Consider the following 27095-nt stretch of genomic DNA (forward strand, 5'->3'; position numbering starts at 1 on the left):
ACTTTGATAGGAATTGCATTAAATGTGTAGATTGCTTTAGGTAGCATAGACATTTTCACAATATTTATTCTTCCAATCCAGGAGCATGGAACATTTTTCCATTTCTTTGTGTCTTCCTCAATTTCTTTCATGAGTACTTTATAGTTTTCTGAGTATAGATTCTTAGTCTCTTTGGTTAGGTTTATTCCTAGGTATCTTATAGTTTTGGGTGCAATTGTAAATGGGATGGACTCCTTAATTTCTCTTTCTTCTGTCTTGTTGTTGGTGTAGAGAAATGCAACTGATTTCTGTGCATTGATTTTATATCCTGACACTTTACGGAATTCCTGTACAAGTTCTAGCAGTTTCGGAGTGGAGTCTTTTGGGTTTTCCACATATAGTATCATATCATCTGCGAAGAGTGATAGTTTGACTTCTTCTTTGCCGATTTGGATGCCTTTAATTTCCTTTTGTTGTCTGATTGCTGAGGCTAGGACTTCTAGTACTATGTTGAATAGCAGTGGTGATAACGGACATCCCTGCCGTGTTCCTGACCTTAGCGGAAGAGCTTTCAGTTTTTCTCCATTGAGAATGATATTTGCGGTGGGTTTTTCATAGATGGCTTTGATGATATTGAGGTATGTGCCATCTATCCCTACACTTTGAAGAGTTTTGATCAGGAAGGGATGCTGTACTTTGTCAAATGCTTTTTCAGCATCTATGGAGAGTATCATATGGTTCTTGTTCTTTCTTTTATTAATGTGTTGTATCACATTGATTGATTTGCAGATGTTGAACCAACCTTGCAGCCCTGGAATAAATCCCACTTGGTCGAGGTGAATAATCCTTTTAATGTACTGTTGAATCCTATTGGCTAGTATTTTGGCGAGAATTTTTGCATCTGTGTTCATCAAGGATATTGGTCTGTAGTTCTCTTTTTTGATGGGATCCTTGTCTGGTTTTGGGATCAAGGTGATGCTGGCCTCATAAAATGAGTTTGGAAGTTTTCCTTCCATTTCTATTTTTTGGAACAGTTTCAGGAGAATAGGAATCAGTTCTTCTTTAAATGTTTGGTAGAATTCCCCCGGGAAGCCATCTGGCCCTGGGCTTTTGTTTGTTTGGAGATTATTGATGACTGTTTCAATCTCCTTACTGGTTATGGGTCTGTTCAGGCTTTCTATTTCTTCCTGGTTCAGTTGTGGTAGTTTATATGTCTCTAGGAATGCATCCATTTCTTCCAGATTGTCAAATTTGTTGGCGTAGAGTTGCTCATAGTATGTTCTTATAATTGTCTGTATTTCTTTGGTGTTCATTGTGATCTCTCCTCTTTCATTCATGATTTTATTTATCTGGGTCCTTTCTCTTTTCTTTTTGATACGTCTGGCCAGGGGTTTATCGATCTTATTAATTCTTTCAAAGAACCAGCTCCTAGTTTCATTGATTTGTTCTATTGTTTTTTGGTTTCTATTTCATTGATTTCTGCTCTGATCTTTATGATTTCTCTTCTCCTGCTGGGTTTAGGCTTTCTTTCTTGTTCTTTCTCCAGCTCTTTTAGGTGTAGGGTTAGGTTGTGTACCTGAGACCTTTCTTGTTTCTTGAGAAAGGCTTGTACTGCTATATATTTTCCTCTCAGGACTGCCTTTGTTGTGTCCCACAGATTCTGAACCGTTGTGTTTTCATTATCATTTGTTTCCATAATTTTTTTCAATTCTTTTTTAATTTCCTGGTTGACCCATTCATTCTTTAGAAGGATGCTGTTTAGTCTCCATGTATTTGGGTTCTTTCCAAATTTCCTCTTGTTATTGAGTTCTAGCTTCAGAGCATTGTGGTCTGAAAATATGCAGGGAATGATCCCAATCTTTTGATACCGGTTTAGACTTGATTTAGGACCAAGAATGTGATCTATTCTGGAGAATGTTCCATGTGCACTAGAGAAGAATGTGTATTCTGTTGCTTTGGGATGAAATGTTCTGAATATATCTGTGATGTCCATCTGGTCCAGCGTGTCATTTAAGGCCTTGATTTCCTTGTTGATCTTTTGCTTGGATGATCTGTCCATTTCAGTGAGGGGAGTGTTAAAATCCCCTACTATTATTGTTTTCTTGTCGATGTGTTTCTTTGATTTTGTTATTAATTGGTTTATATAGTTGGCTGCTCCCACGTTAGGGGCATAGATATTTAAAATTGTTAGATCTTCTTGTTGGACAGTTCCTTTGAGTATGATATAGTGTCCTTCCTCATCTCTTATTATAGTCTTTGGCTTAAAATCTAATTGATCTGATATAAGGATTGCCACTCCTGCTTTCTTCTGATGTCCATTAGCATGGTAAATTCTTTTCCACCCCCTCACTTTAAACCTGGAGGTGTCTTCGGGTTTAAGATGAGTTTCTTGTAGGCAACATATAGATGGGTTTTGTTTTTTTATCCATTCTGATACCCTGTGTCTTTTGATTGGGGCATTTAGCCCATTAACATTCAGGGTAAGTATTGAGAGATATGAATTTAGTGCCGTTGTATTGCCTGTAAGGTGACTGTTATTGTATATTGTCTCTGTTTCTTTCTGATCTACTCCTTTTAGGGTCTCTCTTTGCTTAGAGGACCCCTTTCAATATTTCCTGTAGAGCTGGTTTGGTATTTGCAAATTCTTTCAGTTTTTGTTTGTCCTGGAAGCTTTTAATCTCTCCTTCTATTTTCAATGATAGCCTAGCTGGATATAGTATTCTTGGCTGCATGTTTTTCTCATTTAGTACTCTGAATATATCATGCCAGCTCTTTCTGGCCTGCCAGGTCTCTGTGGATAAGTCTGCTGCCAATCTAATATTTTTACCATTGTATGTTACAGACTTCTTTTCCCGGGCTGCCTTCAGGATCTTTTCTTTGTCACTAAGACTTGTCAATTTTACTATTAGGTGACGGGGTGTGGACCTATTCTTATTGATTTTGAGGGGGGTTCTCTGAACCTCCTGAATTTTGATGCTTGTTCCCTTTGCCATATTGGGGAAATTCTCTCCAATAATTCTCTCCAATATACCTTCTGCTCCCCTCTCTGTTTCCTCTTCTTCTGGAATCCCAATTATTCTAATGTTGTTTCGTCTTATGGTGTCACTTATCTCTCGAATTCTCCCCTCGTGGTAGTAGCTGTTTGTCCCTCCTTTGCTCAGCTTCTTTATTCTCTGTCATTTGGTCTTCTATATCGCTAATTCTTTCTTCTGCCTCATTTATCCTAGCAGTGAGAGCCTCCATTTTTTATTGCACCTCATTAATAGCTTTTTTGATTTCAACTTGGTTAGATTTTAGTTCTTTTATTTCTCCAGAAAGGGCTTTTATATCTCCCGAGAGGGTTTCTCTAATATCTTCCATGCCTTTTTCAAGCCTGGCTAGAACCTTGAGAATCGTCATTCTGAACTCTAGATCTGACATATTACCAATGTCTGTATTGATTAGTAGGTCCCTAGCCTTTGGTACTGCCTCTTGTTCTTTTTTTTTGTGAATTTTTCTGCCTTGTCATTTTGTCCAGATAAGAGTGTATGAAGGAGCAAGTAAAATACTAAAAGGGTGGCAACAACCCCAGGAAATTATGCTTTTGCCAAATCAGAAGAGATCCCAAATCGTGAGGGGGGAGAAAGGGGATAAAAAGAGGTTCAGAAAGGAAAAAAAATTAAAAAAAGAATACCAATAAAGAAAAAATATAAAAAGGAAAAAATTTATATATATTAGAAAAACTAGTTAAAAAACGTTAAAAAAGAAAAGGGTAAAAGTTAAAAAAAATTTAGCAGAAGAAGAAAAAAAATTGAAAAAGAAAAAAAGTTAAATTAACTGCAAGGCTAAAGAATCATGGGGAGAAAGCCATGAGTTCCGTGCTTTGCTTTCTCCTCCTCTGGAATTCCGCCGTTCTCCTTGGTATTGAAACTGCATTCCATGGTAGGTGAACTTGGTCCTGGCTGGGTTTCTTGTTGATCTTCTGGGGGAGGGGCCTGTCGTAGTGATTCTCAAGTGTCTTTGCCCCAGGCGGAGTTGCACCGCCCTTACCCGGGGCAGGTCTGAGTAATCCGATCGGGTTTGCTTTCGGGAGCTTTTGTTCCCTGAGCGCTTTCTGTAGAGTTCCGGAGGGCGGGAATGAAGATGGTGGCCTCCCGGTCTCCAACCCGGAGGAGCTGAGAGCCCGGGGCCCCACTCCTCAGTGCGCCCTCAGAGAACAGCGCCCGATTACTCCCGTCACCCTGGCCTCCGGCCGCACTCCGAGCGGACCAAGCCTGCGACAGGTTCAAGGTAACCCCAAGCTTAGAGCTCACTCCTCAGCTCTGTCTCTGTAGCTGGCTTCCCCGCTCTAATATCTGTAAGCTCTGCGACACTCAGATACCCCCGATCCTTCTGTGACCCTGCGGGACCTGAGGCCACGCTGACCCCGCGTGGGCTTCACCCCAGTTAAGCCTCTGGAGCAATGTCCCTCAGTGGAACAGACTTTTAAAAAGTCCTGATTTTGTGCTCCGTTGCTCCGCCACTTGCCGGGAGCCGGCCCCTCCCCCCCGCGGTCTATCTTCCCGTCGCTTTGGATTCACTTCTCCGCCAGTCCTACCTTTCAGAAAGTGGTTGATTTTCTGTTTCTAGAGTTGCTGTTCTTCTTCTCTTCGATCTCCCATTGGATTTGTAGGTATTTGCAATCTTTAGATAAGCTATCTAGCTGATCTCCCACTACCTGAAGTAGTCTCAGCCTGCTACTTCTCCGCCATCTTTACTCCTCCCTGACTTGTCTTTTAATATTTTTGATTAATGTTTTGTAGTTTTTAGTATACAAGTGTTCCATCTCCATAATTAAGTTTATTCCTAAGTGTTTTATTCTTTTGGGTGGTGTTGTAAATGGGATTGATTTTCTAACTTCCTTTTCAGATAGTTCATTGTTAATATATAGAAATACAACTGTTTGGTATATTGATTTTGTGTCCTATAACTTGACTGAATTTATTTCTTAGTTCTAACAGTTTCATTTTGGCTTGACTTTATTTTTTGAGTCTTTAAGTTTCTCTCTATATATCATATCATGTCAACAGCAAACAGAGACAATTGTACTTCTTCCTTTTGAATTTGAATGTCTTTTATTTCTTTCTCTTTCCTAATTGTTCTGTCTAGGACTTCCATGACTATGTTGAATAGAAGTAATGAGAGTGGGCATCCTTGTCTCTTTCCTGACTTGAAAGGAGAAGTTTTCAATTTTTACCATGGGGAATAGTGCTAGCTTTGAGCTTTCCATATATTTATGATGCAATATTTTTCTTGAGATATCATAAATATCTTGAGATATTTATGTTGAGATATTTTTCTTCTACTTCTAGTTGGTTGAAATTTTTTTTTATTTATTTTTTATTTTTTTCAGCATAACAGTATTCATTATTTTTGCACCACACCCAGTGCTCCATGCAATCTGTGCCCTCTACAATACCCACCACCTGGTGCCCCCAACCTCCCACCCCCCACCCCTTCAAAATTCTCAGATCGTTTTTCAGAGTCCATAGTCTCTCATGGTTCTTGGTTGAAATTTTTTATCATGAAAGTATGTTGAATTTAGTTAATTGCTTTTTCTGCATCTACTGAGAGGATCACTTGATTTTTATCCTTTATTCCATTAATGTGGTGTATCACCTTAGTTGATTTTCATATGCTGAGCCATCCTTGTATCCTGGGGATAAATCCTGCTTAGTCATTGGGCATGATGTTTTTAACATGTTGTACAGTTCAGTTAGCTAGTATTTTGTTAAAGATATTTGAATCTATATTCATCAGGGATATTGGACAATAGCTTTATTTTCTTGTGATATCTTGGTCTGACTTTGGCATCTGGGCAACGCTGACTTCATAAAATGAGTTTAGAAGTGTTCCTTCATCTTCAAATTTTTGGAATAGTTTGAGAAGGACTGGAGTCAATTATTCTTTATATATATGTTTGGTAGAATTCACCAGTGAAGTCAGCTGGTCTTGGGCTTTTCTTTGTTGAAAGGCTTTTGATTATTGATTCAATCTCTATTTAGTTATAGGTCTGTCCAGATTTTCTATTTCTTCATGATTTAATCTTAGTAGGTTGTATGTTTCTAGGAATTTATCTATTTCTTTTACATTGTCCATTTTATTGCCTATATTCGTTCATAGTAGTCTTTTATGATCTGTTTTATTTCGGTGGCATCAATTCTAATGCCTCTTATTCTTTTTTTCTTTTTTTAATATTTCATTTACTTATTTACTTGAGAGAGAATAAGAAAGAGAGGGAGGAGGGAACCAAGAGGGAGGGAGAGAGAAAGGGAGAGAATCCCAAGCAGACTCCATGCTGAGTGTGGAGCCTGACTCAGGGCTTGATCCCAAAACCTTGAGATCATAACCTGAGCCAAAACCAAGAGTCAGACACTTATCTGACTGAGCCACCAGGTGTCCCATATAATGCCTCCTATTTCATTTCTGAATTTACTTATTTGAATATTCTCCCTCTTTTTTTTTTCTTAGTCTAGTTAAGCATTTGTCAATTTTGCTTATCTTTGTTAAAAAAAAAAAAAAAGCCCTCAGTTTTGTTGAGGATTTTTGGTTGCTTTAACTTCAGATTACCATCTGCACACACACTCATTTTTCCAATATCAGCATTGAATTCCTTCTGACCCTAGATACTCTATGCTTCCAAATGTTTCCCTCTCCTCCTTCTTAAAGTAACAGTATTTTGGAGCTCAAACTTAGGGACAGAGCTGTAGACTGAACAGGAGGCCCATTGGAGTGTTTTGGTTTTTTTTTTTTTCTGAAATATCAACTCTAGCAAGATAAAGACTACCTATCATAGCTGGGCTCCTTCTGGTCCCCCAGCAGCTCCACCACACTGGGGGCTTGTAAGTAAAGTGGTAGAATCTCCTAAGGCTCTAAGTCTGGGCTTTGGTGACCACTTTCTCACCATAAATTCCCAGGGTTTGGTGTGTTCTCTGTGGTCCCTGCCTGACTATATGCCAGATCCTCTCCACTGTGAGTAATCAGCTGGAAGATCTGCTTCTGCTTGAGGTGCAGATTCCTTGGACTAATAATCATGTGCAGCAGCTTCTAGATTCCAGTAAGAAAGGCAGTTCCCTCTCACACTGCCAGATGGGAAGCAGGAGGATTCATTCTGCAAGCATTTATTGAAGGGCGTGAAGAAAGAGGATGTGCTTTAGAATTACACTAACTCAGGACCCACCACTTTTTAATTACGACTCTGGGCAAACTTTCAGCTTCTTTAAACCATGAATTTTGTTTTGTTTTGTTTTTTCATCTGCAAGATGTGAATAATAATATTTTTCTTCTGGCATCATATAAAGGTTAAGTATAATGCATCTAGGAATTCCTAACGGAGAGCCTGGTACATGGATGAGATAAATGGCAGCTGCTCTTTTTTATGCAAAGAAATAAACAAATGATTAACAAGGAATGTTAAGAATCACATTGTCTAGTCTTCACACTATTTTTTCCTCACACAAGGACACTGAATCCTCTAATCTCTATATATTCTAATTACTAAAAATATTTTTTTCTGATTTTCTTCTTATCATGTAATTTGAATTCTTTTTTTTCCTTGCAATAGAAAGCTCTAACTTGGTAATCTGAATCATGTTGGTATCTCAATTCAAGCATAACTGGGCAGACCTGCAGAGATCATTTTGTATATTTCCCATTCATGGAGAATGGGAATGTGATAACTTAGAGCAAGGAGGATAGTCCAGTGCTGCTGGGAGAGGTGATTTTGACTATAATATGGTGAACTCTCAATAGATTGGCCTATAGTATATGAACTAGAAAGATGAGGATTCAAAAAAACAAGGAGAGCTATTTCATTAAAAAACCATGTGAGGGGTGTCTGGGTGACTCAGCTGGTCAAGCATCTGACTCTTGATTTTGGTTCAGGTCATGATCTTGTGGTCCTGGGATGGAGCCTCATGACAGGCTCCAAGCTTAGCAGGGAGTCTGCTGAAGATTCTCTCTCTCCCTCTCCCTCTGCCCTTCCACCCCCACCGTACTCATACTTGCATGCACAAGCTCTCTCTCACTCTCTAAAAAAAATAAGAAAAACTCTAAAAAAATATATGAGAATTGGATATTGAGGGCAAACCCTCCCTGGGGTCCAACATAATAGTGTTGCATGAGTAGTGGTCAGAAGTACTCTTGCCAAATGAGATGTTGTTGGGGCATACTGGAACATTAGAAAAAGTACAAAAGAATTTGAAAAGGAAAATAGACAGGATTACTCACAGGATTATCCTGTTTTTCACTGCCTTTGAGCTGTTTTACAACTCTGTAAGTTGTGGAAAATGGATAATGATGCAAATGACCCTTGTTTATAGAAATACAAACTAATTGTGTTAAATGGAATATAATTATTGCCCTGGGAATATGCCATTTTTGCAACTAAGTTAATTTCAACATTTGTCTGCCTATGCATGCATGGTACTTTGAAATCACCTGTGAACCACTTGAAAGAAACATCTTACTCATCACATTATTATTAGGGCAACATTATTATAATAAATTATTATATTACATTATCAATGAGTAAAGTACAACACTTGACAAGTATTCTTTTTATACTCATATGAGAGATATAGTTATATCCTCTTGAAAAAATAATCTTTTAACAGTTTGGGATATCATCTATAATGCTCAGTGGACTCACCTGACAGAGGCAGGTTAAATGTGTTGCCAGCTAAGTACACAAGAGATAAGCTATTCCCAATTGGTGGCATCAATAATTAAGAATTTTGCCTGACCATCTGGTCATCTCCCTAAATGGTCTAGTGGATAGAGATCTATTCTGGGTTGACACAGAATCTGGTTTTTTAGTCTGTTGTTTGTCATTACACCTATTTTGACTCAAGTCAAGTAAGAATGACATGGTCACCGGGTAGAAGTATAGCTTGCTAAAATATAGTAGAAATCAACTGTAACTCTACGAAGGAGGGCCATGGGGTCAGAGGGTCCCATCCAAGCCTGAGAAAGGGTCTGTGAAGTTCCTGCTAAAGGCTGAGATTCAACAATGGACTAGAAGTGGGTAGATGAAGACCGGTATCCCTGGTAGAGGAAGCAGCATGTGAGAAGAGGAATTAGGGGCTCTATGTGATGCCAACTTAGCCATTCTTTTGCCATAAACATGACTGAGCATTCTATGCTCTGTCCACACAGTACTTGAAGAAATGAAAATCCATAAGACCATCTACATGACAATAGCCATGTAAATACTGTTTCTAACAGAATGCATAGGTTTTAGGGTGAAGGTCTCAATCCCCAGGCCACGGTCAAGAGAATATCTCTATAGACAGACCTGAAATTGGAAGGAGAGGTCTATCTGTCTCCAAATTCACCAAGTTATTCTGTCTTCCAATCCTCCAGGATATGCTGGCAAGTGGTTCAAAAGTAAACACACCTGAATATTTTTTTTTAAGCTATGTTAGATATTTTCTGTCTCAAAGTGCACAACACCAGAGTCCTGAGCTCCATGCAGGACATCTGGCTAGGAGGACTCGAGGAACTCCATGAGGAGATGTCCACAACCAGGAGCCTGTGACCCTGGACAACCCTTGGAGTATCTCCAAGAAGCAAGAGTGAAAACCTCTCTTGATGACATGGGCATGTGCTAATGGCATGTGAAAGAATGGAGGGTATAGAGGAGAAGACTCCAACCTCTCCTGAGTGGCTACTTTCCTCTCTAGTCACTGTGGACCTTGAATGGCTTTTCTTATCTTTTTAGGACACACACACACACTAGTGCTGTTACTTCCTTTCTACTCATTCTCTGTCTCTCTAAGCCCTCCCATGCTGGTTCTCATGCCTTGTGGAACACTTATAAGTCTGGACATTTTCACTTCCCTTCTCAGGCTCCCTCCTCCATCTTTCCCACAAGAGAGGGGAAAGTAGGCAGCAAACTCATTCTCTTTACACTGATTCTCTTTAGTGATGCATGCCTACAAGAAAAGCAGAGGGAGGATTCAGACTCTTACACGGATCATTCAGGTCTGAAACCCCCCGTTTGTTTTCTGTTGGGAAAACACAGGCATCTAAATGCTCCTATTTCATGTTGTCTGATTTTCAAACAGAAAAAAATCTAGAGCTGTAAAGGATATGCAAGATTACCTGTTAAACTACCCCAATCCCCCAATCCCCATGTTACAGTTGAAGAGATTTAAATTGAGACCAGGGAGGGTAAAGGACTCCCCCTTTCACCCCATAGTAGGCTGAATTATGTTCCTCTCCCAAAACTTGTATGTTGAAGCCCTAACCCCCTGTACTTCAGAATGCAACCTTATTTGGAGATAAGGTTTTGCAGCAGTGATTAAGTTAAAATGAGGTCATTAGAATGGGCCCTAATCCATGATGACTGCTGTCCTCATTAAAAGGGGAAATTTGGGCACAGCACAGAAGGAAGTCCTATGAAGACACAGGGAGAAAGCAGCCATCTCCAAACCAAGGTAGAAGCCTCAAAAGAAGACAAACCTGCTGACACTTAAATCTCAGACTTCCAAGCCTCCAGGACCATCAGAAAGTTCCTTTCTGCTGTGTGAGCCACCCAGTCTGGGCCACTGTGTTATGGCAGTCCTGGCAAACTAATACACCCCTAAGGTACACAGTAGGAGGAGGCAGAGAGAGAGGTCCCTGGGCTTGTCCCCACTCTCTGCTCTGCCCACTGCCCAAAGCTTCGGCCCACTGTCTCATTCTCACCTTGATGGGTTTCTCTCCTCCTCTAGGTGAAACCCTAGCACATTTGGAGCCTAAAGGATGAGTATGCAGTGATGCAGATAGAGAAAAGAAATGAGAAGATACATAACAGAAAGGAAACAGCACCAACAACGTTGTGGGGGAATGGCCAGCCTGGCAGGTGGGGTCACTAGAGGCAGCTGGGAGAGACCTAAGTAGAAGACAGGGACAGTCCAGAGACCTGCGTGGAACAGCAGGCAGGGCTGGGCCCTGGTGCTATTGCTCTCCCAGCAAAGAGCTCCCACTTTATTTTACACACAACAAGGGCCTGAAGGATTTTAGACAGGGAGTAATATGGTCAGATTTAATCTCTGACAATTTGTTCTGACAATAGAGGAGACCTGGATGGTTGGAAAGAGACCAGAAGCAGAAAGCCTTCTCCACTGGAAATATTTCCAGGGGTCCCTGTGAATGATGATGGCATTCTATAGGCCTGGGCACACCCCATGAACAACAATGAGATGGGATGACCCCACGTCCCCTTTCCTACTTCTTGGCTACCCCCAAAGCAGCACAGAAGAGCTTCTGTAGCCACTTAGGTAGGAGGAGGAGCCCAACCTCAGAGACTATCTTCTAAGTGGCAGAGCTAGAAGAGGAAAGCATTTTGCAAAGTTTGAAGAACATATGATCTAGCAATTCCAATTCTGGGTGTATATCCAAAGGAAATGAAAACAATATCTTGAAAAGATATCTGAACCCCCGTATTTATTGCAGCATGATTCACAAGAGCTAAAATATAGAAACAACCTAGTGTCTGTCAAAATGGATAAAGAAGATGTGGTATATATACACAATAGAGCATTACTCAGCCTTGAGAAGGAAATCCTGCCATTTATGACAATATGGATGGACCTTGGAGGCATTCTGCTAAGTGAGGTAACTCAGACAGAGAAAGAGAAATACTGTATGATCTCACTTATATGCGGAATCTAAAAAAGCTGAACTCAAAAACAGAGACTGGAATGGTGGCTACCGGGGGCTGGAAGAGGTGGGAGAATTAGATGTTTGGGGTTGCAAACTTGCAACTAGTAAAACATGAAGTCCTATAGATCTAACGCATAGCATTGTGATTATAGACAATGACACTGTCTTGGAAACATCAAAGTTTCTAAGAGACAAGATCTTAATTGTTCTCACCACAGAAATGATATTTATGGGATGTGATAGTGGTGTTAGCTAACACCATAGTCATGAGCATACTGTGGTATATACATATATCAAATCAACACATTTAATACTTTAACCTTACACAATGTTATATGTCAATTATAGCTCAATTAAAATAATACATCTGAAGAGAAGTTGATCTCTCATGCATATGAAAGCAAGCCTATGTGAAAGGCATAGAGACCTTATAGAAACCATAAGGAAGCAACAGTGTCCCTGTTGATAAGAGTTCAACAAATAAAATCCACGTGTTATTTACATTTGTTTGGCCCAGTGAACCGTTAGCTCCCTGTAGCTGAAATATAGGAATAATCTGGTAGTGACATGATTTTATGTGGAGCATGTTCCATGTTCTTAAGCTAAGAGGTGACTATGGGAAAGATCTAGAAGGGGGTATTAAAGTGTTTGGGTAGCTTGGAAGACAATGGGAGAGGCAGCATATAGAAGCTCATTCACAGCAAGATTACAAAAACAGGAGAGCTTTATTACTTTTCAATTATGTGATAACGTTCCTATAAAAGTAATTTATAGACAGACCCCAGGCAAAGCTGGGAAGCAGAGCTTGTGGGTTTTAGAGAAGAACACATAAGCTCCAGACGGGAATCGTGTTGAGTTTGTGTTTCATGGTTGAGGTCGCTGCTCTCAGATTTCAAAATTGTTATGCAGTGGGCAGCAACAAAGCCAGTTACAAACCCAATAAATCAGGAAGGAATCTAGAGAATTTCCACATCCCCAAGTTCCAAACTGTGCAGAAACAGGTGATTTTCCCTGTGTTTTATGTTCATTTCTACGAGTTTTGTGACAGTGTCGGGGAGGGTGGCTGAATCCTGGTACACAAGGGCTGCCAGGGACCAGGAGGAGACAGGCTCAGCAGCTGGGTGTTTGCTTTAATTCAGACATAAATGGAGCTTGGGAGTAGTTTTGCAAATGAGATGAAATGGAAAGGGCAAACCTGACCTTTTATCGTATTAAGGCAGCACTGTGATTCTAAATCAGCACTGGATGGGAAATGGGAATTTGTGGCCAATGTAAAGGCATCAAATCTAGTCTGGGGTGAGAAAGGAAGGCCTCTTGAGTCCATAAGATTTACTTTAGCCCTAAAAGTCTAAATAGACTCAGGAGTGTGGAGAATATTCCAGGCATTAGAACTGCATGTTCAAAGGCCCTGTGGCAGAAAGGAGTTTGGTGGGTTCCAGGAGTAGAGAGAAGGCTGGTTGTGGCTAGAGCCATGAGTGAGAGAATTGAGATAGAAGATAGAGTTGAAAAAGTAGGCCAGAAACTCATGATTCAGGGCATTGTAGGCCATGCTAAGAACTAAAAGAAAATTTTCTGCCACAATGTGGGCAGGTGAGAAGAGCGAGGCAGATGAAACGTCTCTTCAGAGGCCACAAAATATTGGAAAACTTCTGGTCAGGCTTAAGGACAAGGCGTTTGGGAATGGAAGATCCTTCCACTTTGGGATTCCATCAGTGAGTTATGGTCATACTGAAATGGAAACAGTGGGCTTTGGTGTGCCAACTGGGTGGAAGACCTTCTGGAACATTCCCATTCATCTCCTCACCACCATCTAGTTCACATTCACTCTGAGCCCAGAGGGAAAACTTTCTTCAAATATTCTTTTCTTCCTTTCATTCTCGTTCTATTTCTGTCTTCCTTGCCTTTTGTCCCAATCTCTCTTTTTCTTCCTTCCTTCTTCTATTTTTTAATACCTTTATTGAGGCACAATTCCCACACAACAAACTGCACACATTGATCTATACATACACTCATGAAGCTGTCACTGTAGTCAAGATGGTGAACATAACCATCACCCCTTGTGCACATTTGTAACAGATGTTATTTTTGTCACTAATAATTACTTTGTGTTTTCTGGAGTTTTGACAAATGGAATACTACGTCCCCTTCTTGGTCTGACTTCTTTCCCTAGGATTAATTATTTTGAGATTCATCCATGTTGCATATAAGAATACTCTATCACTTTTTATTACTGAGTGTTCTTAACATATGGTCAGTCAGACCACAATTTCTTATCCATATAGAGATGTTGATGGACATTAGGATTGTTTTCAGATTTGAGCTAATTACAAATAAAGCTGTGAGAACACGTATGTACAAGTCTTCGTGTGGACATAGGCCTTTCCTTTCTTTGGGGAAAATACCCAGGAATGAAATGGCTAGATCATTTGGCAAGTGTATTTTCCAAACTGGCTATATCATTTCACATCCCCTTCAACCATCACCTCCCCAAGGAATGTATGACAGTTCCAGTTTTTCCCCATCCTTACCAGCTTGTGGCATGGTCATTTCTTTTACATGAACCATTCTAATACACATGAAGTGGCATCTCATTGTGATTTTAATTCACACTTTCAAATAACTAATGTTGAGCATCTTTTCATGCATTATTTGTTTTTTGGTTAAGTATCTGTTCAGATCTTTTAACTATTATTTTACTGTGTTGTTTGTTTTCTTGTGAGCTTTTGAGAGTGTTTTATATACTGGATATAAGTCCTGTATCAAATACATGCTCTATGAGTATTTTCACCCAGTAATTGTTCATCTTCTCATTCTCCTCACAGTATCTTCCAAAGAAGTGTTTTTAGTAAGTATGAAGTCAAATTCATCATTTTTTAAAAAATAGGCTGTGCTTTTCATGTTGTTGCTAAGATATCTTTACCTAATGCAAGCTCACAAGTATTTTCCCCTATGTTTTCATATAGAAGTCTTCTCATTTTAGACTTTGCGATTAGATCTACTGTTCTGAATTAGTTTTTGCATATGGATCAGAGTTCATCATTTTTGCATGTAGAGATCCAATTACCCCAGTACTAGTTGCTGAGAAGACTCTTCTCCACTGAATTGCCTCTGTTTTTGTCAAAAAATACTTGTCCAACACATGTGCCAGTCCATTTCTGGACTCCATTCTATTCCATTGATGAGCTTTTCTATCTTTGTGTCAATATCACACTGTTTTGATCACCACAGCTTTATACCAAGTCTTAAAATAAGTTTGTGTAAGCCATCTAGCTTTGCTCTTCTTTTTCAATAGTGTTTTGGCAAATCTAGATCCTTTGTGTTTCCATAGAAATTTTTAATACCAACTTACAAATTTTACAAGAAAGCCTGCCAGGATGTTGATTAGGATTATATTAAATCTATAGATCAATTTGGGGTGAATTAACACCATAACAATATTGAACATTCTGATCCATGAACAAAGTATACCTTTCCATTTATTTTAGATTGTGTCACTCAACAGTATTTTTCAGTGTACAGATTTTTACAGCTTATCAGATTTATTAACAAATAGTTAATATTTTGATGCTATTATAAACTGCTTTTTAAAAATTTTTACTATTTTATTGTTCATTATTAGTATATAGAAATAATGTGATTTCTTAATATTACATCCTGTAAATTGTTTAAGTCATCTATTAGTACTAGAAATTGATTTTTAGATTCCATTTGCACATAGACATCAAGTCATCTGTAAAACAAACCATTCTGGTTCTTCTTCCTTTCCAATCCAAATGCACTGTCTTGAAGCTTCACTACAAGGTTGAAAAGATGTGAGACTGAACATTCTTGTCTTTTTACCTGATCTCAAGCAAGAAAACATTCAATTTTTCACTATTCAGTATGATATAAGTTATAGGGTTTTTTTTTTGAAGATGTTCTTTATCAAGTTGAGGAAGTTCCTTGTTTGCTGAAAGTTTGTCAGCAACCAATGCTAAATTTAAAAGATCATATGGCTTTTCCTTTTTAGTTTATTAGTTTGGTAAATTATACTGATAGATTTCCAAATGTTAAACCAACCCCACATTCTTGAGGTTAACCTCACTTGGTCATGAAGTATCATCCTTCTTATATATTATTGGATTTGATTTGCTACATTTTGTGTAATTTTGTTCAAATCATTGCATCTTGCTTCAGGAGAGATATTAGTCTGTAGTTAGGAAGTGTTCCCTCCTCTTTGGCTTTCTGGAATTTTCTGGTATTTCTATAGAGTGGACATTTCTTCTTCTTTGGTAAATTTCATCAGGGGAGCTATCTGGAAGTAGAATGTTTTTTTGTAAGAAGGTTTTTCATTACAAATTCAGTTTCTTGAAGCGATACAGGGGTCTGCATATCATCCATTTCTTCTTGAGGGAGGCTTGGCAGTTAGTTCACTATCATGCTTTATGAGAGTTTGAATATAGGGGAGAACGGATCAATAAAAAACCAAAGGAATTTAGGCCCAAGGGGCAGACTATCCTAAAATGGCCAAGGAACTCTCTTAGATTCAGATGTTTTCTGAACTAGAGACACTAGTGCCTGTTCAGGGGATTTCAGGGACTTCGCTGGGGTCAGAGTTGGAAAGATTTCAGGGGTCCCTGACCACAGGACCCTATCCATTCCCTAGAAACCCTGCACCCATCAGTAGACAGGCCTTCAGAATGCACCTAAATTATTGGGAATACTCATCTGGCACCCAGATCACAAAGATTTGTGGGAACAGAGACCCTATCAGGTTGTGGAGCCCTTTTGAGAGTGTCAGGCCTCTCTCCACTTCACACAAACCCTCTCTTTCTGGGGAGTCAATCAATGTCCTTGACCTTGCCATCTCCCTGCTAAGTTTTCCTTCCAAGACAAGCCCTCTGGTGGTGAGGAGTAATACAGGTAGAGATGTCCCAAATAAGAAAACTGATGCTGTATTTGCCTCTGGCCCTAAGGTACCCTGCTTTCCTGACACCAAGATACAGTGAATGAGGAATGTGTGTGTGTGTGTGTGTGTGTGTGTGTGTGTGCGCGCGCGCGCACAAGCATGTAAGGTGTGGAGGGAGTGCCTGTGTGCGTACACACGTGCAGGGGTGTGTTGGGTTTGTGGGGGAGGTGGTTCTCTTATAATCCAGGGAGCCGAGAAATAGCCAATGGCTTCAGCCTTTCTCTGGGTGTGAGGTTCCTTGATCTGAGGTTCTTGCAGGGAAGGGAGGCTTCCTGACCAAAGCTTCTCTGGGACACTGGCTCTAGTCTATAACTTTGAGCTGCACAATGGCCAAAATTGTCATTGTTCGAAGGAACAATTTTCTAATGGGTTTCTGAAATGGTTACAACCATCTTTTTATAATTAAAGAAACCGAAGTCAACAGTTTCCCTTTATAATGTATATGGAGAAGGAAAATTTTTTAAAAAACAGCTTCCCACCATGATATCGCTTCAAAATAAGATCCATTCCGAGCCGGGCCCCACCCTGAGGAGAGCTGGAAGAATCTCAGCAGGGTGGTGTCTCTCCCTGTCCAGCTCTGCTCTGCACGGTCACATGTCACCCTCGTCACCCTTAGCTCTGCCAAGGCCACTGCAGGGAGCGAATATCCCATTGGGCAGTCTTCACAAGATAGAGCTAGAGACCTAGAGCCAGGGTTTGAAATGGGAAGCTAACTTAATCCTTAGAAGAGATTGTGGGATTGCCAGCGGGCTTGCAGACACTTTCCAGTCTTGCAACACACATTCCTAGTTTGGCCAGAATCACTCACTGTCCCCTAAATTCTCTGAAAGTGCCTCTTCCCATGGGCAGAAAGAGAAGAAAGTATGCACACTGAGGTTTCTCTCCATTCGTCAAGAATCACCAACAGTGAACCTTGATCCTGAGTGTCCTGTCAGACAGCTTGCGGGCAATTAGTTTAACACAAGAATCAGACCAAAATTAACAAAAATACATATGTGAGGATTTCAAAGCCACGGAGTCTCTTACATAACTATTTCAAAATGCTCTCTCGCCAGAGCCCTCTCCCCACCCGCAAATAACACCACAAATGAAGGATAAATTCAGTGGGGATTGAAAATGGAGGGGTCTCTTTCTACCACCACTCAAATGCCCCTTCCCCCATTTCTCCATGAATCAAGGGCCTTCGTCTCACTCATCACATTTCCTGCACACACAGTAGGGGCTGGGCACAGATCAACTATAATAATTTTCTGTTTTACATTTCGAGACAACGCCAACACAATGAATAATAGATGAGTTGAAGTCACTACATTCATGACAGGACAGAAACATGCTAGGAAAAAATCCTCTTATTTTCTCGCCCAAGCATTAGCTTGGGTACCAGTATTTATCCATGTAGCACCAAGTTCAACATTTTTATGTGGGCCTTCTTTCTGTGCAGTAGTCCCCTCTTTTGTAAGATGGGAATTTCTTCTTTCCCCTGTGAAATGTGGAGACGAGCATGAAAACTAAACATGTAACAATACTGGATTCACTCAGGGTAAGCTCAGCAGAGAGAAGAATCTGAAGGAGAATCTTTGGGCTCTCCCATTCCCATTCCACTGCTCCTATCTTCCCGAAGCTGAACTTGGGATTCTTGCTGGGCTCCTGCATCCTTTATCTTTCTTCCTTCCTTCCCCACCCTCCTCCTCCTTTCTTTCCTGATCCATGTGATATATACAACAGGTTTACTATGCCAGTACCTAGCTCCACCATGCCAGTGTCCAGCACAAAGCCCCTGATAGCATCCCCTTCCCCTCACTCTGTTACAGGACATTAAAATTTTTCAACTTGGCATTTGAGTCCTTCTATTATGTGGTTTCAACTCACCACCTTTTAGAAGGGAGGCCTGGGAGGTTGAGGGTCTCTCCCTGACCCAGCTGGTGAGGGAGACAGGAGGGACACAGCCTAGAGAAGAAAGGCTCCAAGGGAGTTAGGCAGCAAACCATAGCATATTAAAGCCTCCCGGTTCTACTCTTTCTCTGTGCTACCTGGGCACCATTGATCCTAGCTTTCCCCATTTTTGACTGTGCCTGGCCCTTCATGGCTCATGAGATTTTCCCCACACTTCCTAGAATAAACATTTCTTCATTCATGCCTTCCTACCTGATGGAAATTCTACCCACATTCAAGTGCAAGTTGCCTCTTTCATGCAGGTTTTCCTAACCCTCTGCAGTACCTTTGGATTTCTTCCCCTGAACCACAGTGTTTTCTGTTCCAATTCAAGCCACACAGTGATGACCATATCTGGGAAGTTGGACTGGGCTCTCCTGCAGGAAGAGGATAAGACCCAGGGGAGCAGACAGTGAAGCTGCAGAGACAGGCAGTGTGGGATTGGCTGAAGGGTGATGTTCTCAGCTCTGACCACTACGTCATTTTCCCTCTTACCTACTGTCATACAGAAGGGCGATTGGCACTGACTGATGAATCCACATGGACATGGAATAAATGCATATTTATATATTAAATAATATTTCATAGCAGCCAAAACTATCTTATTTTATTTTTAAGATTTGTACGGATTGCTTTTATGGTTATCCCGACTAATGCCAAGGGCATCAAATCTGACCTCACAGACCACAGAGAGGTGGTAGCTCAAAGCAACTCTGAGCCAGGCTGCCCAGCCTCAACCCCGAGATCTTCCCACAACTAGCTGGTGATCTGAGCAGGATATGTACCCTTCCTGGGTTCAGTCTGTTCATCTGTAAAATTACAATAATGTGTACCCATAGTTTGTTGTGAGGATTAAATAATTATGTAAATACTCTGAGTAGTAACTACTCCAGAGGAAACACTCCTTCCCAGTACTGATGACCGATTACTGCAGATCAGATTCAGAGCCTGCTGTCCTGCAGAGCCACACCAACCCCTTTGAATCTTACTCTGAGCACTTTCCTCGTGTTCTAGAAAATTCGATCAAACACAAGCACAGCCATATTGAGCAACAGGGCTCCCAGTAAATAATTTTGCTTTGACTTTCTGCAAAACACATTCTGCGGTGCCAACCAAGTTCACAAAAACAATTGCTTGGGGAGTCTGTTTTCTTAACTTCTAAATAATAGCTCCGCAGTGCCTGGAGGAATGTTATTTACATTTGCAAATTTAAGGTTTGTGAAAGAATTTGCCATTATAGAATTTGAAAACTCAGCAAGTTTTTAGTTTTGTGACTGGTTTTTCAAGTTTTAAATTTCCTTCACTTTCATACAGAGCTAACTCTTCTCTCTCAAATATTGCAACCAACTCGGTGCAGAAAATAACTCTGTAATAGTTAGATCTTTGTTTAAAATCTTGCTCTGCCCTTGGGGAAATCACATGCATTCTCTGCATCTTGGTGCCTTCAACTCAAGTGGGAAAAATGAAACTCTTCATGATTTTTGTGAATCCTATATAGAAAATGTACATGCTATACTCATTTATAGATAAAAGGCTCAACGAATAATAGTAAATACTGGTTTGGAAGCTGATGTTTGCTATGGGCTACACAATTCATTTACGTCCATAGGCTTTTACTCCAAGAAAATTTTGAACTTCTCAAGTACAAGAACCTTGAAGAAACAGTAGAAATTTAGGCAGATAGCCAGGCAGAGAACCATGGAGTGTTTAAAATGGGCAGAAGGCTGGGGCACATGGGTGGCTCAGTGGATTAAAGCCCCTGCCTTCAGCTCAGGTCATGATCCCAGGGTCCTGGGATCGAGCCCCACATTGGGCTCTCTGCTAGGCAGGGAGCCTGCTTCCTCCTCTCTCTGACTGCCTCTCTGCCTACTTGTGATCTCTCTGTCAAATAAATAAATAAAATATTTTAAAAAAATAAATAAAATAAAATGGGCAGAAGGAGAAGACAAAGAACGAAAGGTATCAAATTCAATGAACAGAATATTGAGACAGAAACTAAAAGAGTCTCAGAATTGTTACACATGATTTTAGCAATGTCCTGTTGGTTTAAATTGCCTTGAAGTAAGTTGGCTCACATTCGTGTGGGAAAACAAGATGATGTGGTCTAACGACATCTGAGTCAAAAGCAAACATAAACTCTTGGGTCACTTTGGACACATCCTGGTGGATAATTTTGTGAACTTTGATTTCTCTCAGAGCAGAAACTCTTTCTAATGTTCACATATGTGACTGGATTTTAGCTTGCTGTTCCTACTCTGAAGAACTTTAAGTAGTAAAAAGATGAAACAAACAACGCCCAACAGTGGATCATCTGGAACAATTTCTCAGACAAATATTAGCAATGTATATGATTTAATTTATACAGAAAAGATATTTAAGGGCATATGCCAACATGGGGTTACGTGGTTATTCAAAGCAGGGGTGGGGGGCACTGTGGAAGATTTAATTGTTACTCTTCAGCTTTTCTGTATTTGTAAATTTTTTAATGAACTTGATGTCCTTTCATAATAGAAAGAAAGACTAAATGAAGAGAGAAAGATCTGGGACATTTGGAGATGTTGGAAGATTATCTTCTGGAAAGAATATTTTCAGTTCATTTGAAGCCAATGTCATATGGGCTTGTAGAGGAAAATTCCAGAATTCAGGGCCAGGGAATGACCCAGTGAACAAGGAGAGGTGAACAATGTATGTGTCTGAAAGAAGACACACTAGGACCTCTGCTATGCTCCTTTCTCCCTCCATCCCTTCATCTTGCATCATGCGGTGAAAATCATTATCACTGCCTAATATCCAAAGATTTCGTTTTGCATTATAATGCAATTTTACATGCATGCCTTTTCACCTGAATGGTGAGGGATGGCCTTACTCCTCTCTCTTTATGTGTGAGATGTGAGAAAAACACATTCCAGTTTTTGTAGTTTTTGTTGTTGTTGTTGTCATCAGTTTGTCAGAAATTACACACAGCTAGTAGTACTCCTAATAGGATCCCTTCACAGGGAAGTACCCAAACAAGGATCTGAAACTCTGGAAATATCACCAAATGAAGAGAGAGGTGGGAGAATGGGTCGCTGTGTGTATACTTGGTATATGATGCATGGCTCCAAGCCCTCACGGCAAAGCTACCATGTATGAGGTATAAACAAAGACATCACACTCTCAGTTTGTTGCTTGCTACATCATATTTTTTCCTCAGCTGAAATGTGGTAATTAGTCACTGGTTTTGGTTTGGATTACTGCAGTTTTTCTTTTTCTTTTTTTTTAAGTGTGAGCCTCAAGCTCTTAAAGACAAATGAAGACATTCCTTCTGTCGAATGTGTACAAGAGTTATAGCTTCTTGACTAAGTTCATGTATTTTTTTAATTCTACAAGCCTTGAACTTTTCAATGGGGCAATACTATAATTTTCAAACTACCCAATGGCAGACTATAACTGAATGAAGCATGTTTTTGAACTTGTGCTCAGATGGGTTTGGCAATATTGGTATTTTCCTTTCTCAAGTTTCCCAGCCCTTTGGCTAAGGCATCTGTGCCCTCCATGTGTTTCCTGTTAGAACACTGTCTCTCATTTAGGGAGAAGTTCCAGTGCCTTAGATGGAACTAAGAAATGCTTTCTCTCCAGACGCCCAAGTATACCTTGCCAGAGCCATCCAAGAAAGGCAAGGAGGGTCAGGCCCCCTGAAAGACTCAACAGTGTCCCCTTCGTGGGATACAACCTCTGGAGTTTGACAAGACACTCATGCAAATGACTCAATCAGAGGAACTTTTGGAAATAGAACCAACAGTGCCCCAAGCATCAGTGGCTCGCCATGGCATGCTACTCATCAGAGACAAGTGGCTCTGAGAGAAAATGGCAAAACCCAGAGGTTCCTGAAAATTGGAAAAAGAAAAGCCACTTCTCCTATCCCCCTGGAATCACTGTTGTGGTCCCAGCCAAGCAGCATCAGGACTTACATACACAGTGCCCCATAGGTCACTAGGTTTATAACAGCAGTTCTGAAATTGGACTGTGTTGGACTCATCAGGCGGACTCAGGTTCCTGAGACTCATGATGGTCTGGGTCAGAAAGATCCCACGTTGTTCAGGGGAGCTATGCAGATGAAGTCAAGGTCACTGAACCTCAACTAGAGCACAAGAACATGGTGAGGAAAAGGCCATAGTGATGTGCCAGAAAGGCCACAACTATACACCACAGTCTCTGTGGCTTAAAAAACAGAAATTTCTCTCTCTCAGTTCGGGAGGCTTGAAGTTTGAGATCAGGGTATCAGCAGGGTTGGTTTCTTCTGAGGCCACTCTGGGTGGCCTGCAGCTGGCCACCTGCTCACTCTGGGTGTTGTCTCTACGTGTCCTGATCACTTCTAATAGGGACACCAGTCATGTAAGATTAGGGACCACCCTAAGGACACCATTTTAACCTCATTACCTCTTTACTGCGCTCTCTCTCAATATACTCACATTCTCAGGTACTGGGAATAACTTCACCATACAAATTGGGAGGGGACCCAATTCAGCCCATAACAAAGAGTAGAGAAGAATTTGGCACCTCTTGCTTTTCCTTGCCCACCTTCTCCATGATGGAGAAAGGGCTGGGATTCCCAGCTCCATGTCCCAAGGCTAAGTACCGTATTTAGATATAACACTAGAGAGCCACTGAGACCAGTAAGGCAATGATTCAAACATCTTTGGCCTTCATCTACTTAGTAATATTCCTTAACATTCCTTAATTCCTTAATTTTGGCCTCCATCTCTCAGAGTAATGCAAGAAATTCCAGAAAGATGGTAAATAAAAATAATAGGCACCACTTCCTGCAATCTGATTTTAAAAGCAAAGCCTCAAGAGTTTCACATCATGAATGATGTCTGCTGTTTCCTTTCATTAGGAATGTCTGCTGTTTCCTTGTCATGTTCATTGCTGATTTGCCTACAGTTTTGATAAGACTACATGTTGAAATTTATCAAATGATCTTTGATATTTTTTAAAATGAAGTTGTATCCTTTCCCCTTTGGAAAATTTATTTCAGGTAGTCTCCTAATGGATTTATTTTAAACAGATCTGCAATGCATTTGTAAAGAAAACAGACATAGGATACTGGTTTTTTAACCTGTTGCTAGATCCTATCCACTAGCCTTCAGAATTTTTGCCTTACTGCTCATAACAGCTAAGCCTAAAAGTTTTCTTCTTTGTTTTAGTATTTTCAGATTTAGACACTATTGTGGTGCTCACATGAAGGGTGACTTGGGAAGACTTCACATTTCCATATTCTCCGGAACAGGTTACGTCATGTAAAGATTATCTCAATGTTGCAAACTTGAAAAAAAATTATGATACCACCCAGCCAAGGAATCATTCTGCCACGATCCCATCACTTTCACCTGTATTCCTACAACATTGTTTGAGCCTCTGTTCTTTTAATCTTGGTAATTCCTCTTTTCCTGGGAAAGAATTAGTTTCATAGGTGTTTTTAAACATGTTAATGTGGTTTTATTCTGAGTGTTTTCTTGTAAAACGTGAAATTTATTTCTGTGGTTAGATATTCCTCATTTTTAGCTTTTCATCTTTATCCTGTCTTTTCCCCTTTATTTATACTTCTCAGGTTTATCTGTATAATTATGGTCAAGCTTTTCCTCCAGAAAGTGTCAGCTCTGACATCCATCTCAGTGGTTATAAAGTTCTTCTAGGGGAGGGATGGGGAAAGAATTCGCAGCGTGAATTAGGATAGAAAGAAACAACCAGCCATTTCTCTGCCCGGAACTCAGTGAGCTCAACTCGGTGAGGTTTCATGGGGTGAGGACATTGACAATGTCCACAGATTATTGTGACAACCTTGTTTATGTCTCACACAATCCTAAACCTCAAAGAAATCAGTCACTCTGAATATGGGACACATTAGGATAAAGTCATAAATTGGTGTTAACACCATGCTCGTTCTGGACAATTAAGGACCTTTTCTTTACTATTATTGTCCTCATTTGATGGAAATAAGCAGAGGAAATGAAAAACAATCCCCTCCCACCACACACACACACACACACACAGGCTGTCAGAGCTATTCTCAGCAGTAATCAAAGGAGAGAAAGAGGAAAAATCCCTGAGGTCAACCGTTAGGGACTTGGCTTTCAACTCATAATGGAAAAAAAAAGCAGGGGGTGGAAACATTGAAGAACAATATAATAATAATAATAATAATAATAATAATAATAATAATAGCTTCAATACTGAGGAATTATCATCCAGGGTGTCAGTCGGACTCCTATAATGAGGAAAGACTGGAAAATTAAAATGCACTGCTTTTATGGAGAACACCCTCTGACCTAGATGTTCCAGCAATCCAGTGGCCCTAATACCCATCTGTAGTGCATTATCTTCTGGCAAAGCTGGCCGAATTCCCCTCGGAGCCAGGCACTCTGTTGGCAGCTGAGGGTGTCAACATGCATGGAACACAGACTCACAATATTTGCTTCACTTCACTGTGCTTCATCTGCCTTGAGGGACACACTTATTCCTCAGTGTGGGTCCCGATTTCCAATATATGCTGTCCACACTCAGCACCCTCCATCGGTGCCTCGGTGGTTAGCACTCGCCTTGCTGCCGTTCCCAGAGGAGATGCCAGCTGTTCCCCAACACACCCTTGACTTATTAGTCAAATCTGCTCATTACCAAACTGAAAACAGGACTCTCGGTTACGTCATCTTGATTCCTCTCCATACATAATAATCTCTCTAAACCTTAGTTTTCTCATCTCTCTTTGGAAGTTTGGAATATACAGTACATGGGATAGTAAATTCTTGGAACAGAATACTGCAGGAGTGAAATGAGGGCCTCCCTTCAGCTGATGGAGTCTTGCCAGATAAGACGCGCCCATCCAATAATGGAGCCCCGGTAAGACGTCACTCTGTCGCATACAGGGAGTGGGATTTAATGACTACAGGGAATGGAGAAGCCTGATGATGGGGATCTGATCATGGAGGTGTTTTTAACAATGTCTAGTGACACAGATTTGTGAATTGTTATTTTCAAACTGGGTTTGAATGTGATTTAATCTGTCAGAATATCCATAGGGACGCGTTGCCTCTCCTCTGGCACTGACGCGACACAGCTAGGACCATGGCTCGTTTCCTATTTGTTAGCCTGGCACAGTGGACCTGCCACAGGGAAGGGACACTTCAAGCATGAAGACATCCCTGAATGGAAGAAATGCTGATTTCAACCTGTGATACCCCTGAAGCATTTTATCTTTGATCTCAGAAATCTGGGGAGATGAGGTGACTTGAGAGCTATAAAATGAGAATGATTACACCCAACTAACAGTCAATGAGAAGACCAAAATTGTGATATAGCATATTCGGAATTGTTTGTAAATTGCTGAGACAATGTGAGGGACATTTGCTACCATGTTTGTGGGAAAACATCCTAAATAGATCAGGGCTTCCAACTGCAAACCAATACGAATGCCAGGACAACTCTCTCTGCTATTCCTGGGCTGTAAATCTTTGAACTCCAGGCCCAAGTGAAATTCCTTTTCTCACATTTTTTAATGAAATCAAAATAAATACAATTACTGAACAGAAGCCAAAGATCACAGGAGGTTAGGAGTGGGGCGAGGACATAGTCAATACTGTTTGTTTGCATTCTGGCACTGTTTTCTTGGCGAATATTTCATTAATGGGGGGGGAGGGCTCCGAGGGGGCAGGGATGGCCCTTCATTGCTTGACAGACGTCTGCTGCTGATTAACTCTGAGCTGTGGTAACATTGTGATGCCCAGGCAACTGCAGACCCTAGGACCCAATCTAGCAGAATGTGAGATTGAAACCAGAAGATACTAAAATCGCCCCCAAGTAAATGCTTTTTCTAAAGATTAGACATGTGCTCTCAAGATCATGTCTAGGGATCCATAAATTTGCATAGACCTTTCTGTATTCCGTTCCTGTATCCACACTCCAAAGACCTTGAAGCCCACTTTTTTTTTCTTTAACCCAAGTGAAAGGAAATAAAAGAATTAACAGTTTACTCTCATGGAAAGTCTATTCTTTGATTAAAGCCTGGACTTAAAATCAATACTCTGGTTGGTAATCAAATTTGCTGCTGATTTCCCATCACAGAGCTAAAGATATTTGGTAAATGCTCTATCAGTATCATTGCATTTTCCACAGACTTGTGGCTGTTAAAACCAAAAGGTACAAGATATCAGAGCAGTGAAGAAAATTAGTGATTATCCAGACTCTATTTCAGTACATCCTACTTTGTTGGAGAAACTGTCTTGTTAGACCACGAGTCATTTTGGCTGGTATAAATCCCTATTCACTCTCATTAAGCCATATTATATATTCAGGACACACACAGGAGAAGCTTGGCTTCTCCCCCCAGAAGTCTCGGTCAATATCCAATTCATTTGCAACCAGGTATAGTAAGCACCCCAGATGACAGAGAAATTCTGAATAAGGTAAACAAATCCAGTATGAGATTCTCCAATGCAAGTATGCTTGTGTTTACTTACACTCAGATCAGTGCTCACAGCTATGAAATATTAACTTTCTTATAATCCCTCATCAGGGCAGGGGATGGTGTTATTCT

General features: G+C 40.5%; 1 long non-coding RNA gene across 1 annotated transcript in view; it reads right to left on the bottom strand.

The window, feature by feature from the left end:
* The window catches only part of LOC125084463 (uncharacterized), a 53504-nt gene extending 26409 nt beyond the window's left edge, over positions 1 to 27095 (bottom strand). Inside the window, exon 1 of the long non-coding RNA XR_007122623.1 lies at positions 27019 to 27095. This is a non-coding gene — a long non-coding RNA (uncharacterized LOC125084463). The remainder of the gene's footprint in view (positions 1 to 27018) is intronic.

This window comes from Lutra lutra, chromosome 14 (assembly GCF_902655055.1).
Source record: "Lutra lutra chromosome 14, mLutLut1.2, whole genome shotgun sequence".
Classification (NCBI taxonomy): domain Eukaryota; kingdom Metazoa; phylum Chordata; class Mammalia; order Carnivora; family Mustelidae; genus Lutra; species Lutra lutra.